Here is a 16,511-nt window from a genome sequence, read left to right on the forward strand (position 1 = left end):
TATTCAGAAAAGCACAAAGACCTTTGTCCAAGTGTACAAATCATCATGAAAACAAAAGATAACAATTCCATAGGTGCACCTAATTAAAATATATATAAAAGAAAACAGCTGCATCCAGGATCTAGCTAATCATGAAATATGCGTGAAAGTTATTACTAAAACATAACTAATCAGAAAAGCTGCACATATCTGTGTCTAGTGCTCCAAAGAGTCAGAAACAGTTTAGAAACCTGTGCACAGAGTCACAGACAAGCTAGATATTGCAGACCTCTGTGCTCATGGTACAGACAAGTTGGATGAGAATAGACACCTGTTCCCATCATAAAGTAATGATCGATTTACTACTATTGCAGTGCACATTCATGCTCTGGGACATCAGTGCTCATCGCTGTACTAGTAAAGTAGCACATGTGCACATGGATGTCTTCATAGAGTTTGAAACATGGATACACTGGTGCAGAAGGAGAACATGACACACTGATGTCCTAGTGTCACCTAGCATATGGGCATGCATGAAGAGCGGAGTAGAAGGATGTCCATGTATACATGAAAGCCCTTGTAGTAGTGCACATGGCAGTAGGAGTACACGTGTGCACACAGATGTATTGGCACATAGGTGCATATGGTGCACATTATGTATTAAAGCAGTGCACATGGAAGTATTGGAACTACAGTATACAGTAATATGTAAGTGAAGCAAATTTGAACTGATATGCAACTACAATACTTAACAGGGATGTATTTGTATGGCAGCATATGTGAATGTGCTAGTACAGTAGTACTATATTGGACAAGGGTGAACTGTGTGGCCCATGTGTGGCTGTACTACTATAGCAAAGACATGCTCAAGAACATCGGCATGTCTGTATGTACTTATACATACAAATTACTACACATGAATTTACCCATACAGCATTTCACATGAATGCAATTGTAGAGCAGTGCTTACTGACATGTGAGAACAGGAGTACACATGATTGTGCCAGTATATTTGCATATAATAGTACAGAAAAACACATGGACGTACTAAAGAACCACCATAGATTTACTATTATAGTAATGACTATGGATGTACTCCTACAATTTTACACATGGATGTCCTATTATAGATGTATACACAGTTGTGCTGTGTATACACATGTGTTGTATATACAAAACCATGTAGGTATGTGCTATAGCAGGATAAATGGGCAAAATAGCAAACCAACTCTTGGAAGTACTAGACAGGAACACACATGCTTCTGGTAAATAAGTACACATGTATGTCCATGAACAGCAGTCCACACAGGTTCACTAGTACAAAAGCACACATGGAAATAAAGTAAAGGAGTGTACATAGTTGCATTCTTGCAGGAGATATCACGCATATTCTCTCAACTTACATGCATATAAGAGTACAGGTATACTCAGATGTACTATTATAATAACACAAATGTGATGAGTCTGTGATGAGACCTACAGCAGGACTTACTTTTCATGTAAATAGACAGTTGCACACAAGCATTTACTGGTACATTACTGAAGTATGTACTAGTGGAGTAGTGAATATCCATCTATTATTAAGCACTACAAATTTTTAATATACAACAATAATTAGTTGTTGTTATAAGGACTTAGTGCACTATAAATACAACAGAAATATCTTTTTCACCTATGCAAAGGTAAGGGGTCCTTCAAAATAGCAATCTACTGTCTGCTGCTTAAAGAACACCTTAGTGAAGACATATCCAGGGTTTTGGCTCAGGGACAGAGAACAAGCCCAAAATCTTCAATGCCGCATGTCCTAATACTGATCACCAAATATATAAACAAATAATTTTAAAAATGGATCTTAACAGCTTATCAAAGATCACACCAATAGATCCAAATCCCTTCCATCAAAGCTAAATGTTATCGATTGGAGTTGAAAGTTGAATAATAATGTAAGCAGTATTTTCCAAATGTTATTTCATCCTGTTTCTATTTAAGTTATATTAAAACCCCACTTCTTATATTGATTAAAATCACTATCTATAACCACATGAACTCACACATTTTTCTAATACTTATTTCCATGTCTCTGTCAACCTGTAATGCCAGCATTCAAGATGCACAGATAAGAGTATTGCAACCTGGGACTATACAGTGAGTCTCTGTTTCAAATACCAAAGATATTTGTATTTTAATAGATGAATTAAGTCACTGTAAGGACTCACAAAGTATGAAACTTACCATTCTTCTCTACTTTTGATTTATCATAAGTAGGTCTTAGTTTGGCTGCCTTGGCTGCCAATAATGGCACAAAAGCTACAGTTAAAACAATGTTTGGGTGTGGTCACAAGCTTATTTTCCTCAGCAGTTCATTGGAGAAACTGGTGTAGAAACTCCACTGATTTGGATGGTCCACTGTGATGGGATGGTTGCTCATTGGGGCAGAAATCAAGTGCTGAAGAAGGAACTGGGACAGATTACCTTTTTATAAAAGAAAAAACTTGGATATTTTCTTTATTTACATTTCAAGTGTTATCCCCTTTCCTGGTTTCCCCTCTGCAACCCCCTATCCCATACCTCTTACCCTGATTCTATGAAGGTGCTCCCTCACCTACCCACCCATTGCTGCCTTATCCCCCTAGCATTCCTCTACACTGGAGCATCAAGCTTCACAGGACCAATGGCCTTCCATTCCATTGATGTCAGATGAGACCCCTTCAGTTCCTTCATCCTTCCCCTAAGTCCTCCATTGGGGTACCTGTGCTCAGTCAGATGTTGGCTGAAAGCATCAGCATGTATATTGGTCAAGATCTGGCAGAACCTCTCAGTAGACAGCTGTATCTGGCTCCTGTCAGCAACCATTTCTTGGCATCTGCAATAGTGTCTGTGTTTGGTATCTGCATGTGGGATGGATGCGCAGGTAGGGTAATCTCTTGATGGCATTTCCTTCATTCTTTGCTCCACTCTTTGTCCCTGTATTTCCTTTAGATAGGAGTTATTCTGGGTTAAAATTTTGGAGATGGGTGGGTGGCCCCACCCATCAACCTCAGGACCATGCCTAACCCCTGAATATGGTCTTGACAGATTCTCGTTCTCCTTTGTGGGGTATTTCAGCTAATGTCATCCCCACTGGGTCCAAAGAGGCTCTTGCTTTCCTAGCATCTGGGACTTTCTGGTTGCTACCCCCATCCCCCCATCCCCAAATGCTACACACCCCTGTTCAATTTCTTGATGTCCATACATCTCCTCCATCTCCTCCCATACCTGATTCTTCCCCTCTTCCCCCATTCTCTTCCTTCCAAATCTCCCCCACACTCTATGTCCCTTGATTACTTTGTTCCCCCTTCTAAGCAGGACTTAAGCATCCACTCTTTGGTCTTCCTTCCTCTTCAGCTTCATGTGGCCCATGAGCTGAATTGTAAGTATTCCATGCTCTTGGCATAATATCCACTTATCAGGGAGTAATACAACGTGTGTTCTTTTATAACTGAGCTACCTCAGTCAGGATGATATTTTCTAGATCCTCCATTTGCCTGCAATGTTCATGAAGTCATTGTTTTTAATAGCTGTGTAGCATTCCATTGTATATACATACCACATTTTCTGAATCCATTCCTCTGTTGAGGGACTTCTGCATTGTTTCCAGCCTTTGTTTATTATGAATATGCCTGTTATGAACATAGTGGATCATGTATCTTTATTACATGTTGGAACATCTTCTGAGTATATGTACAGGAGAGGTATAGATGGTAAAACTATGTCCAATTTTATAAGGAAACCCCAGGCTGATATCCAGAGTTGTTGTACAAGCTTGCAATTAAAACAGCAATGGAGGAGTGTTCCTCTTTCTCCACATACTTGGCAGCATCTGCTGACACCTGAGTTTTTCATCTTAGTCATTCTGACTGGTGTGACATGGAATCTTAGGGTCCTTTTGACTTGCATTTCCCTGATGACTAAGGACGTTGAACATTTCTTAATGTGCTTCCCTGCCTTTATTGTTTTCTCAGTTGAGAATTCTCTGATTAGCTTTGTTCCCCATTTTTAATAGTGTTATTTGTTTCTCTGAAGTCTAACTGCTTGAGTTCTTTGTATATATTGAATATTAGCCTCCTATTTAATGTAGCATTGGTAAAGATCTTTTGCCAGTCTGTTTGGTGTTGTTTACTTTTAACCCACACTGTTGGAACAAAAAGACTCTCAGAATGTTTTTTTAACAGTCTCTGAGAAACTCAGAATAAATTAGCCACTCTGGCTTACCTGTGTACTCAGGAGCACCAGTAGTTTTGTAGCACATAGTGTCTGTTGCCAGCCGTATCACTGATATACTTCACAAACAAGAAATTGGCTTGCTGGTCTCAATGATCCTACCACATGACTGTGTCAAAGCAGAAGAGCTGGTGAAAGGGCCAGCTCTGCACCTAATCATGTTAGGTGTACTAGACTATGCATGTCTGTTAACTAAGAGACTCAAGACCAAGGCACAACTCAAATTAATGCCACGAAAAAATCAGATAGACAACAAAACCAGGTTTCCTCAGGGACAGTTTTATCCTGTTTTCATCATTAAAAACCCAAGTAAACAATCTTACCATCATAAGTCACATACATCCTGATATCATAACATGTTGCAAAATGGAAACTGTTAACTAAATATTTTCCTTTGAATGAACATCATATGCACCAAGTGTATCACTGAGTCCCTGGAATGTGGCATTTCAGGTTGGAATCCCCCATGTAGCCATCCTCTAGGTCAAGAAATAGAACATGCTCAGGACTTCAGAAGCCTTTCAGAGGCTCCCTGTCAGCCACTTTGTCTTCAGATGTCACCACAGTCAAACATTGAAACCTACAAATTAATTTGTCTATTTTAAAAAAGATTCATTTACTTTATGTATGAGTGCACTGTCACTGTCTTCAGATACACCAGAAGATGGCATCAGATCCTATTAGAGATGATTGTGAGTCACTATGTGTTTGCTGGGAATTGAACTCGGGACCTCTAGAAAAGCAGTCAGTGTTCTTAATGTCTGAGCCATCTCCCAGTCATAATTTTGTCTATATTTGATCTATTTATTGTACATCAGTTCTATCAAAGCACTTGCTCATTTTTATATTTACGTAGTACCAATTGGAACAACTTTAGTTTCTAATTTTCAGAACAACAAAAGCATGCTTGTTTGGCATTATGGAACACGAAAATTACTGGGTATTAGCTGAATAAAAAGCAGTGATACCCAAATCTATTCTAGATTCATTCAACAATTTATCTTTGGGTTTTTAAAACTCTCTCTCATTCTCCCACCATCGCCCGACTCCTATGCCAGGAATTAGCTGTATCACTTAAGACAGAACAATACTTACCAGACAAAGAGAATACACAAGACTTTCATGACCCATGTTCTTTCCAGAAGAACTTGAGCAGCAGCAGTCTCTGTCCCTAAAGGTCATGATGGTCATTGAGAGTTGTTGTCTGCTAACATTACTGTCCCAGAGAAACTCTTTTTCAGAGGGTTCTGACAACTTGAAAGCAGGTCTTTGTTCAGTTCTTAGCAAAGAAAGTTAAGTATTTGGACTGCTATCCCTACTCCTTCTTTTTGCATAGGTTCTAGTCAGCACCAACATAGAGCAAGACAATGTGGTTTTTTTTTTAACTAGATCTAATAGAAATTTACTTAAAATATTGAACTTAGAGAATTCTGAGTAAATAGGAGAAAAATTTCTAGTCAATATATGTTTGTTTTTCTTCATTACCTATGTGTCACTTCTGATATCAACACACACACACACACACACACACACACACACACACACAATTCTTTTTAATTTTTTTAATTTGATGTGTAGGAGTATTTTGTCTGTAGGTCTCTATGTGCACCATGTGTGTGCAGTGCCCAAGAAGGCCAGATGAGTGCATCAAATTTCTGCCAATTGAAGTTTCAGACATTTGTGAACTGGCATATCAGAGCTTGGAAGAGAACTTGGAATCCTCTACAAGAACAGAACATGTTCTCAACCACTGAGCCATCTCTCCAGCTCCAGGAAAGTTAGAAATAAAATATGGCTTGAATACACATAAAGATCTAAGTCATCAACAATACTGCTTTTTTATTTGTGTGTGTGTTTGTGTGTGTTTGTGTGTGTGTATAGTATTTATGTACCTATTGGAGTGTGTGCACTCATGTGAATGTGCCAGTCTGGCCAAACCAGTGAGCTCCATGTTCAGTGACAGACCCTGTCTCAAATAAGGTAGAAAATAATAGAGAAAAAAACTTTATATTTACCTCTGCCCTACACACCCTGAAATTTTCTCTCCAAATGGCTAGAGAGACTTCATGGTGTAGAGTGATGTTAAACCATCTGACAATTTACCTTAGACAAATATTAAAATGGACAATAAAATCAGCCTTTAAGCTCACAGATTAGCTTCAAAGTTTGTAACAAACTGTTGCTAGCTGTGACCGTTGTTACTGATGCTTCTACTGGGTTATGGTAGGGAACTGAACTGGTTCTGTCACAGTGACCTAGTCAGTAATTTAAACAGTGTGTTCTAGCTAGCACTTTAAAGTATTCACCTGTTAGTTTTTCATCTAGATCATCAACAAAGAAATTTTGGTTTTCTGGAATCTAAACAACTCTATAGCTCGTGAATATAAGCATGGCATGGTTCTAGTAAGAATGATCACTGTAAGATACAAATAAAATGTTCAAGCAAAGTGCGGCACTCAAAACGAACTGTGGCTCCACCTCCTGGACATCTGAGCAAACTGCATTCCTGAGGCATGGGAGGCTAAGGGAAAGGGAAGTGGAATCTTTTTTTTTTTTTTTTTCCATTTTTATTAGGTATTTAGCTCATTTACATTTCCAATGCTATACCAAAAGTCCCCCATACCCACCCACCCCCACTCCCCTACCCACCCACTCCCCCTTTTTGGCCCTGGCGTTCCCCTGTACTGGGGCATATAAAGTTTGCAAGTCCAATGGGCCTCTCTTTTCAGTGATGGCCGACTAGGCCATCTTTTGATACATATGCAGCTAGAGTCAAGAGCTCCGGGGTACTGGTTAGTTCATAATGTTGTTCTACCTATAGGGTTGCAGATCCCTTAAAGGGAAGTGGAATCTAATCCACTGAAAGCAACAGGAAAAGTTACAGCTGACCATGGAGGCAAGATCTCCAAGAAATCTGTAAAGCTCATTTTAAATTTTAATTGTTTTCCACCATAAGGACAGACAAACTTAAAAATGTTACATCTTTATTCTTTTCTGGTAAAAAATGTGAACCAGTTTTCTGTCTGTGGTAAAGCTGACATTTCAGCTCAGATTCTTTAACTTTGACTCTCACATGTGCACTGTTACCAAGTTTCCTTAGACACACTTAGGACAAGTTCAAGTTTATGTGTACACAAACAGAAACACCCAAGAAGGTGAATTTTAGTAGCAGATTTTAAGAAGCAGACATAAAAATAGGACAAATGCAATATCAATGGCTGCTTCCCGAAAACAAAACAAACAAACAAGCAAACAATAAACACAGGATATTTCCATTTACTGTAGAGGCAAGTTCAAGAGGAACAATAAACAGCCTTAGGACTCATGGTCTGTGGCCCAACAGTTGTCATGCCCATGATGCTTGTCCCTGAGACAGGCAGATCCCTAGGTCTAAGTGTCCAGAGGATGTCATGATTTTATGGAGCATAGCTCTGCTTGTGGTTCTGTCAATCTTAACATTCTTCCTAATCTCTGGGTTGTGTGAAGATCCTAAGGGGGCTTCCAGCCCCTCACTGGCAGCATCATCTGCTCTCACAATAATAGTGTATGATCTTTCTCAAGCATTGCTGCTAGAGCAGGTAAAAGGTCCAGTCGTTACCCTAGGAAAGACCTTGGAAATGTAGATTGTCAGCAATGACCACCACCCTTAAAAAGAATTTGAAAATCTAAATTATTAGTGAAGTTACATGAAGGTATTTTTGCTGTTGTCATTGAAGTATGAAAATCTTGAGAGGCAGTCTGAAGGTCAGAAAAACATACTCTTAATGGTTGAATTAGGGAGATTTTGAGGTTAGTAAACAACGATAGTAGTTCAGCTCGCATTGGCTGACATGACTAACTGAGGCCGGACTGATGATTTAGGTAATGATTAATTTCTTGTATTCATTTTTGCCCTAAGCTTTCTGATATGATTTAATAAGGAATTGTTAATGAGTAGATGTGCTCCCCGAGGACTTAAAGTAGGATTGACTGATTGCTTTTTATAAACAAGTTTTAATTTGTGATTCTTTATGTTTTTTGTAACATTACTTTTTAGGATAAATACTAAAATAATTGATTCTTTCTTTTTAACTTCAAATTGCTGCCCGTGATTAAGAAAATTACCTTGCTTGCTCACATTTTGTTAATCTATAACGAGGTGTTTATTCATGCATATATGTGGGTTCTTGGGAAAAATTTGTGTTTGCTGTTTCTTGTTTTATTGTTTTTGTTTATTTTTATTTTTTAAATATGTTTAAGATGTTAGTGCCTCTCAAGTTGGTGTTATATGGGTGAGTAAAAAAAATCTTAAATTTGCGATGAAACTGCAATCAAGGGAACATTGGGAATTCTTAACCATAATTTTTAAGTATTTAAAGCAACGTTAGAATATATATAATATAGTATATATTATATTATATACTATATGATATATTATATATCATATAGTATCATATATCATATATTATATTAATTTATATACATAAATATATAAAATTTAAAATATAAATAAATACATAAATATATATTATATTAATGTTTTATATATATATATATATATATATTTGCTCCAATTTTAAACAATTTATTATCCTTAAAATCAATACTAGAAATGTCACTATCATGTTACAAAGTTTGGCTGCCAATTCATGGATGCATAACAGTGTAAATTTTAATGTTTTATTAAAGAGACATTGTTTTAAATCTTATCTCTTGTAAGTCTAGTTTCTAAGATAAGAATCACATAAAATATTATCTCAATTAGAAGTATCCCTAGAGGCCTAGTTTTCTGGGCTGGTATATGCCACCTGTTGTTATTTAAGATGACTTCAACCCTGAGTTACCAATTTAAAGCTAACTTTGTTACCAATGTTACACTTTTTAATCAAAACCAAGAATGCAGAGCATATTTATACCTTTAAGACCAGACAAAAACCAAATGAAGCAGTTACACAAATTTTACAAATTTGTACCAATCAAAGAATTTTACTTTTTTTCCTCCAATTTTTTACTTCATTTACATTTCAAATGCTATCCTGAATGTCCCCTATTCCCTCCCCCAACCCCCTTCCCCTACACACCCACTCCCACTTCTTGGCCTTGGTATTTTCCCTGTACTGGGGCATAGAAAGTTTGCAAGACCAAGGGACCTTTCTTCCCAATGATGGCCGGCTAGGCCATCTTCTGCTAAAAATGCAGCTAGAAACACGAGCTCTGGGGGTACTAGTTAGTTCATATTGTTGTTCCACCTATAGGGTTGTAGACCCCTTCAGCATCTTGAGTACTTTCACTAGCTCCTCCTGTGTTCCATCCAATAGCTGACTGTGAGCATCCACTTCTGTGTTTGCCAGGCACTGGCTTAGCCTCACAAGAGACAGCTATATTAGGGTCCCTTCAGCAAAATCTTGCTGGTGTATGCAATAGTGTCTGGGTTTGGTGGCTAATTATGGGATGGACCCTGGGTGGGGCAGTGTCTGGGTGGTCCATCCTTTCGTATCAGCTCCAAAATTTGTCTCTGTAACTCATTCCTTGGGTTTTTTTGTTCCCAATTTTAAGAAGGGGCGAATTGTCCACACTTTGCTCTTCTTTCTTTTTGAGTTTCATGTGTGTTGCAAGTTGTATCTTGGGTATTCCAAGTTTCTGGGCTATTATCCACTTATCATGAGTGCATATGATGTGAGTTCTTTTGTGTTTGGGTTACCTCACTCAGGACGATACCCTCCAGATCCATCCATTTGCCTAGGAATTTGATAAATTCATCCTTTTTAGTAGCTGAGTAGTACTCCATTGTGTAAATGTACCACATTCTCTGTATCCATTCCTCTGTTGAGGAACATCTGGGTTCTTTCCAGCTTCTGGCTATTATAAATGAGGCTGTTATGAACATAATGGAGCATGTGTTCGTATTACTAGTTGGAACATCTTTTTGATATATGCCCAGGAGAGGTATTGCTGGATCCTCTGGTAGTACTATGTCCAATTTTCTAAGGAACCACCAGACTGATTTCCAGAGTGGTTGTACTAGATTGCAATCCCACAAGCAATGGAGGAGTGTTCTTCTTTCTCCACATCCTTGCCAGCATCTGCTGTCACATGAATTTTTGATCTTAGCCATTCTAACTGGTGTGAGGTAGAATCTCAGGGTTGTTTTGATTTGCATTTCCCTGATGATTAAGGATGTTGAACATTTTTTTCAGGTGCTTTTAAGCCATTCTATATTCCTCAGTTGAGAATTCTTTGTTTAGCTCTGTGCCCCATTTTTTAATGGGGTTGTTTGGTTTTCTGGAGTCAATCTTCTTGAGTTCTTTATATATATTGGATATTAGTCCCCTATCTGATTTAGGATTGGTAAAGATTCTTTCCCAATCTGTTGGAGGCCTTTTTATCTTATTGACAGTGTCTTTTGCTTTACAGAAGCTGTGTAATTTTATGATGTCCCCTTTGTAGATTCTCGATCTTACAACACAAACCATTGCTGTTCTTTTCAGGAAATTTTTTCCTGTGCCCATATCTTTGAGGTTTTTCCCCACTTTCTCCTCTATAAGTTTCAGTGTTTCTTGTTTTATGTGGAGTTCCTTGATCCATTTAGACTTGACCTTAGTAAAGGAGATAAGAATGGATCAATTCGCATTCTTCTACATGATAACCGCCACTTCTACCAGCACCATTTGTTGAACATGCTGTCTTTTTTTCACTGGATGATTTTAGATCCCTTGTCAAAAATCAAGTGACCATAGGTGTGTGAGTCCATTTCTGGGTCTTCAATTCTATTCCATTGGTCTACTTGTCTGTCGCTATACCAGTACCATGCAGTTTTTATCACAATTGCTCTGTAGTACAGCTTTAGGTCCTGCCTCGTGATTGCACCAGATATTCTTTTATCATTGAGAAGAGTTTTTGCTATCCTAGGTTTTTTGTTATTCGAGATGAATTTGCAAATTGCCTTTTCTAACTCCGTGAAGAATTGAGTTGGAATTTTGATGGGTATTGCATTGAATCTGAAGATTGCTTTTGGCAGGATAGCCAGTTTCACTATATTGATCCTGGCAATCCATGAGCATGGGAGATCTTTCCATCTTCTGAGGTCTTTTTTGGTTTCTTTCTTCAGAGACTTGAAGTTCTTATCATACAGATCTTTCACTTCCTTAGTTAGAGTCACACCAAGGTATTTTATATCATTTGTGACTATTGTGAAAGGTGTTGTTTCCCTAATTTCTTTCTCAGCCTTTTTATCCTTTGTGTAGAGAAAGGCCACTGATTTGTTGGAGTTAATTTTATATCCAACTACTGCACTGAAGCTGTTTATCAGGTTTAGGATTTCTCTGGTGGAATTTTTAGGGTCGCTTATGCATACTATCATATCATCTGTAAATAGTGATATTTTGACTTCTTCCTTTCCAATTTGTATCCTCTTGACCTTCTTTTGTGCTCAAATTGTTCTGGCTAGGAATTCAAGTTCGATATTGAATAGGTAGAGAGGAAATGGACAGCCTTTGTCTATTCCCTGATTTTAGTGGGATTGCTTCCAGCTTCTCTCCATTTACTTTGAGGTTGGCTACTGGTTTGCTGTATATTGATTTTATTATGTTTAAGTATGGGCCTTGAATACCTGATCTTTCCAAGACTTTTATCATGAATGAGTATTGGATTTTGTCAAATGCTTTTTCTGCATCTAAGGAGATAATCATGTGGTTTTTGTCTTTGAGTTTGTTTATAGAGTGGATTACATTGATGGATTTCTATATTAAACCATCCCTGCATCCCTGGAATGAAACCTAGTTGATTAGGATGGATGATTGTTTTGATGTGTTCTTGGATTCGGTTAGCGATAATTTTATTGAGTATTTTGCATCGATATTCATAAGGGAAATTGGTCTGAAGTTCTCTATCTTTGTTGGGTCTTTTTGTGGTTTAGGTATCAGAGTAATTGTGGCTTCATAGAATGAATTGGGTAGAGTACCTTCTGTTTCTATTTTGTGGAATAGTTTGAGGAGAGTTGGAATTAGGTTTTCTTGATGGTCTGATAGAACTCTGCACTAAACCCATCTGGTCCTGGGACTTTTTTTTTGGTTGGGAGACTATTAATGACTACTTCTATTTCTTTATGGGATATAGGACTGTTTAGGCCATTAATCTGATCCTGATTAAACTTTGGTACTTAGTGTCTGTCTAGAAATTTGTCCATTTCATCCAGGTTTTCCAGTTTTGTTGAGTATACCCTTTTGTAGAAGGATCTGATGGTGTTTTGGATGTCCTCAGGATCTGTTGTTATGTCCCCCTTTTCATTTCTGATTTTGTTAATTAGGGTGCTGTCCCTGTGCCCTCTAGTGAGCCTGGCTAAGGGTTTATCTCTCTTGTTGATTTTCTCAAAGAACCAGCTCCTGGTTTGTTTGATTCTTTGAATAGTTCTTTTTGTTTCTGCTTGGTTAATTTTGGCCCCGTGTTTGATTATTTCCTGCCATCTACTCCTTTTGGGTGAATTTGCTTCCTTTTGTTCTAGAGTTTTTAGGTGTGATGTCAGACTGCTAACACTTTCTACTTTCTTCAACCAACAAAAATGCCATCCACAAAATGAATTCTATATGCTTGAAAATATGATTTTTTAACTTCCAATAAAGCAGTATCTATGAATTATTGGCACAATGTAGGATTGGGGAATTGTAAATATGGTAACAGTAAGAATTGAGCTATATTTTGACCTTTATGAAGTCTCTTTTTATGCTTTAACCATAACTTTAATTTTATCTAATGTATCAGAATTCCCAACTTGAAGCTTTTCTTATTACTGGGGTTGTGTCCTATAATGAGCTCCACAGTTCCTGAATGGGGCTAAGAGGTTGCCCCTTATCTAGTCCCCCTCCCCCGCCCCTGCATCTTTATTGAGGAGAGTCCCATTTTTATGGGACTTTGATTTACATTCATTCCTCCAAGGTTCTCTTCAACACAGCATGGGCAGAGACCTGGAGGAAGACCTTTCTTGTTTCCCATTGGATTTTTACAATCCTTCCTCAGGTGTCCCGGTTTTTTACAACCGAAACATGCAGCTTTATTCCCCTGAGAACGCTTTTCATTCTCATAGGTGGTCTTAAAATTGGCTCTGAGCATCTGTCCTTTCATTGCTACAACATAGGCCTTTTCTACGGTTGGTGAGACATCTAAACATGTTTCAATGTCAGACTGCCCCATGGTAAAGCTTACTCATCCTCTTCAAACTGATGAGCCTTTATTAGTCGGTCTCCAGCACCAAGACAAAAACCTATCCTTGCCTGAGAAATAAAGAATATAAGAATAAAAGGAGATAAAGTCTTTCCTGTCTGGGAGTCTTCGTTTGACCACCATTCTGCTGCAGACCAGCCCCAGTTGGCCTCCCTCAATCTGCATAAAAATTTCGGGGTCTCCGTTACAGGAATGCATGGAGTTGGGGAGAAACAAAAAAGGTGAAAAACGGACATGACAGAAGCAAGTGTGGTATCTGAATGTAATTTTTTCCAAGCAAACACCAGGCTTTTAATACAGAAGAAAAACAAGAAGGCTAGGCGAATACATCCATCAAGATACACTGATTCTTAACACAAAACAAAGAAAATGTATACATAAAAAGATGGCAGGAGCCAGGCCTTGTTTACAACAGAGAATAGGAACAACCCTAATTAAGATCAGCTAAACACAGGAGCCAGGAGAATGCTCTGATACAATACTAATCTATTGTTAAACCCACCACCAAGTTTTTTTTCTTTCAATTTTTTATTAGATATTTTCTTCATTTACATTTCAAATGCTATCCTGAAAGTCCCCTATACCCTCCTCCTGCTTTGCTCCCCTACCCACCCACTCCCACTTCATGGCCTTGGTGTTCCCCTGTACTGGGGCATATAAAGTTTGCAAGACAAAGGGCCCTCTCTTCCCAATGATGACCGACTAGGCCATCTGCTGCTTCGAGGAGAGGAGAGACACGAGCTCTGGGGGTACTGGTTGGTTCATATTGTTGTTCCACCTATAGGGTTGCAGACCCCTTCAGCTCCTTGGGTACTTTCTCTAGCCCCTCCACTAGGGGCCCTATGTTCCATCCAATAGATGACAATGAGCATCCACTTCTGTATTTGCCAGGCACTGACATAGCCTCACAGGAGACAGCTATATCAGAGTCCTTTCAGGAAAATCTTGCTGTCATATGCAATAGTGTCTGCATTTGGTTGCAGATTATGGGATGGATATCCCAGGTGGGGCAGTCTCTGGATGGTCCATCCTTTTGTCTCAGCTCCAAACTTTTTCTCTGTAACTCATTCCATTGTTATTTTGTTCCCTATTCTAAGGAGGAATGAAGTATCCATGCGTTGGTCTTCCTTCTTGATTTTCTTGTGTTTTGCAAATTGTATCTTGGGTATTCTAAGTTTCTGGGCTACTATCAGCTTATCAGTGAGTGCATATCAAGTGATTTTTTTTTTTTTTGTGATTTGGTTAACTCACTCAGGATAATATCCTCCAGATACATCCATTTTCACAAGAATATCATAAATTCATTGTTTTTAATAGCTGAGTAGTACTCCATCGTGTAAATGTACCACATTTTCTGTATCTATTCCTCTGTTGAGGGACATCTGGGTTCTTCCCAGCTTCTGGTTATTATAAATAAGGCTGCTATAAACATAGTGGAACATGTGTCCTAATTACCAGTTGGAACATCTTCTGGTTATATGCCCACACAGGGGTTCTGTAGTAAATATCTGATTATGCTATTCCTCTGGGCCTAGTGAAAAACCTGCAACCTGGAGAATTCTGTTCTACTAACCCTTTCATGAATAATACTATCACCCACCTATTTCCTAGGCCATTGTTTGGGTGTGACTTGGCTATTGTCCTAAGTAATACTATGTAGATTAGCCCTGACCTTTCTAGCTCTATTCAAGTAAAATGTAATGCCTGATCATTTTCACTGTCTCTTCTAGAAGTAAATTTGAGTGTTACTGAATAGGTAACATTCTTACTGAATTCCAAGCTCAGAGTTTTCTCAAGGACTTTTTAGAACATTAAAACACCAGTAGAGGTTAGCTATATGTCAAAATCCATCCTTGAAGGGACTTATAATAAAACAATACTGAAAGAGAGTACACGGATCCATACACCAGACTAACACAGGAACAGGGTTTGAGTATATGGGCTACTGGAATGCCAATGTTCCAGGAGGCTAAGTTTTCATGAAACACTTTGCCTCAGGACTGCTTCTAGGTTTCTAAACCTGTAATGCGAGTCACTTCTGGAGTAGATATAGCACAGGAGGTCTGTCTGACTATGGAACAAATAGTTTCCATATCTGCACTGCAATGAGTCTCAGGTAAAGTCATGCCATTGATTCTAGTCCTTCATCACAGGTTTCTGGCATCTACCACAGAAATCCCTACCCGTCTTCTCCCACAATCGTCAGATTTCCGTTTATTCTCCTGGTCCTCTGGCCATTTCTACTGTCTCTTCACACACATGATTCTGAACCTCCAGTTACCCTCCCCATACATCCTCCCCCATACCTTTCCCTTCCTCCATCTTCCTCCTATGACTATTTTTATTCCTCTTCAAGTATCCTTACTTGGGCTTTCCTTCTTGTTTAACCTCTTTGGGTGTGTAGAGCATAGCATGGGCACACTGTTCTTTATGGCTAATATCCATTTATATGTAAGTACATTCCTTATATTCATTTTTGAGTCTGGATTACCTCACTCAGGATGATATTTTCTAGTTCCATCAATTTACCTACATTTACCTTATTTTTAATAGCTGAGTAGTACTTCATTGTGTAAATAAACCACATTTTCTGTATCCTTTTGTCTGGTTAGGTACATATGGGTGGTTTCCAGTTTCTGGCCATTACACATAAAGCTTCTATGAACATAGTAGAGCATGTATTCTTGTGGTATGGTAGAACATTTTCTGACTATATGCCTAGGATTACTTTATCCGGGTCTTCAGGTAGAACTTAGAACTATTGACAATTTTCTAAGAAACTGCCAGATTGATTTTCAGAGTGGCTGTGCAAGTTTGCAATCACAGCAATAGAGAGTGTTCTCTTGCTCCACATCTTTACGAGCATGTGCTGTAGCTTGAGTGTTTGATCTTAGCCATTCTGATATGTATAATGTGGACTCTCATGGTCTTTTTGTGCCACAGCCAATCCAGTGGAGTCTACATGACAAGTCGAAAGTTTGGTGGCAGTCCTGAGGCAAAAAGTTTCACAGAAACTGGTCTCCTGGAGGTCCTTAGCATCAGTAACATGGATGTGGTTCAGATTTGTCCTTGTGATA

General features: G+C 38.5%; 1 gene; it reads left to right on the forward strand.

The window, feature by feature from the left end:
- Positions 1–16,511, forward strand: part of Igk (immunoglobulin kappa chain complex) — a 3,171,119-nt gene that overhangs the window by 250,332 nt on the left and 2,904,276 nt on the right.

This window comes from Mus musculus, chromosome 6 (genome assembly GCF_000001635.26).
Source record: "Mus musculus strain C57BL/6J chromosome 6, GRCm38.p6 C57BL/6J".
Lineage (NCBI taxonomy): Eukaryota > Metazoa > Chordata > Mammalia > Rodentia > Muridae > Mus > Mus musculus.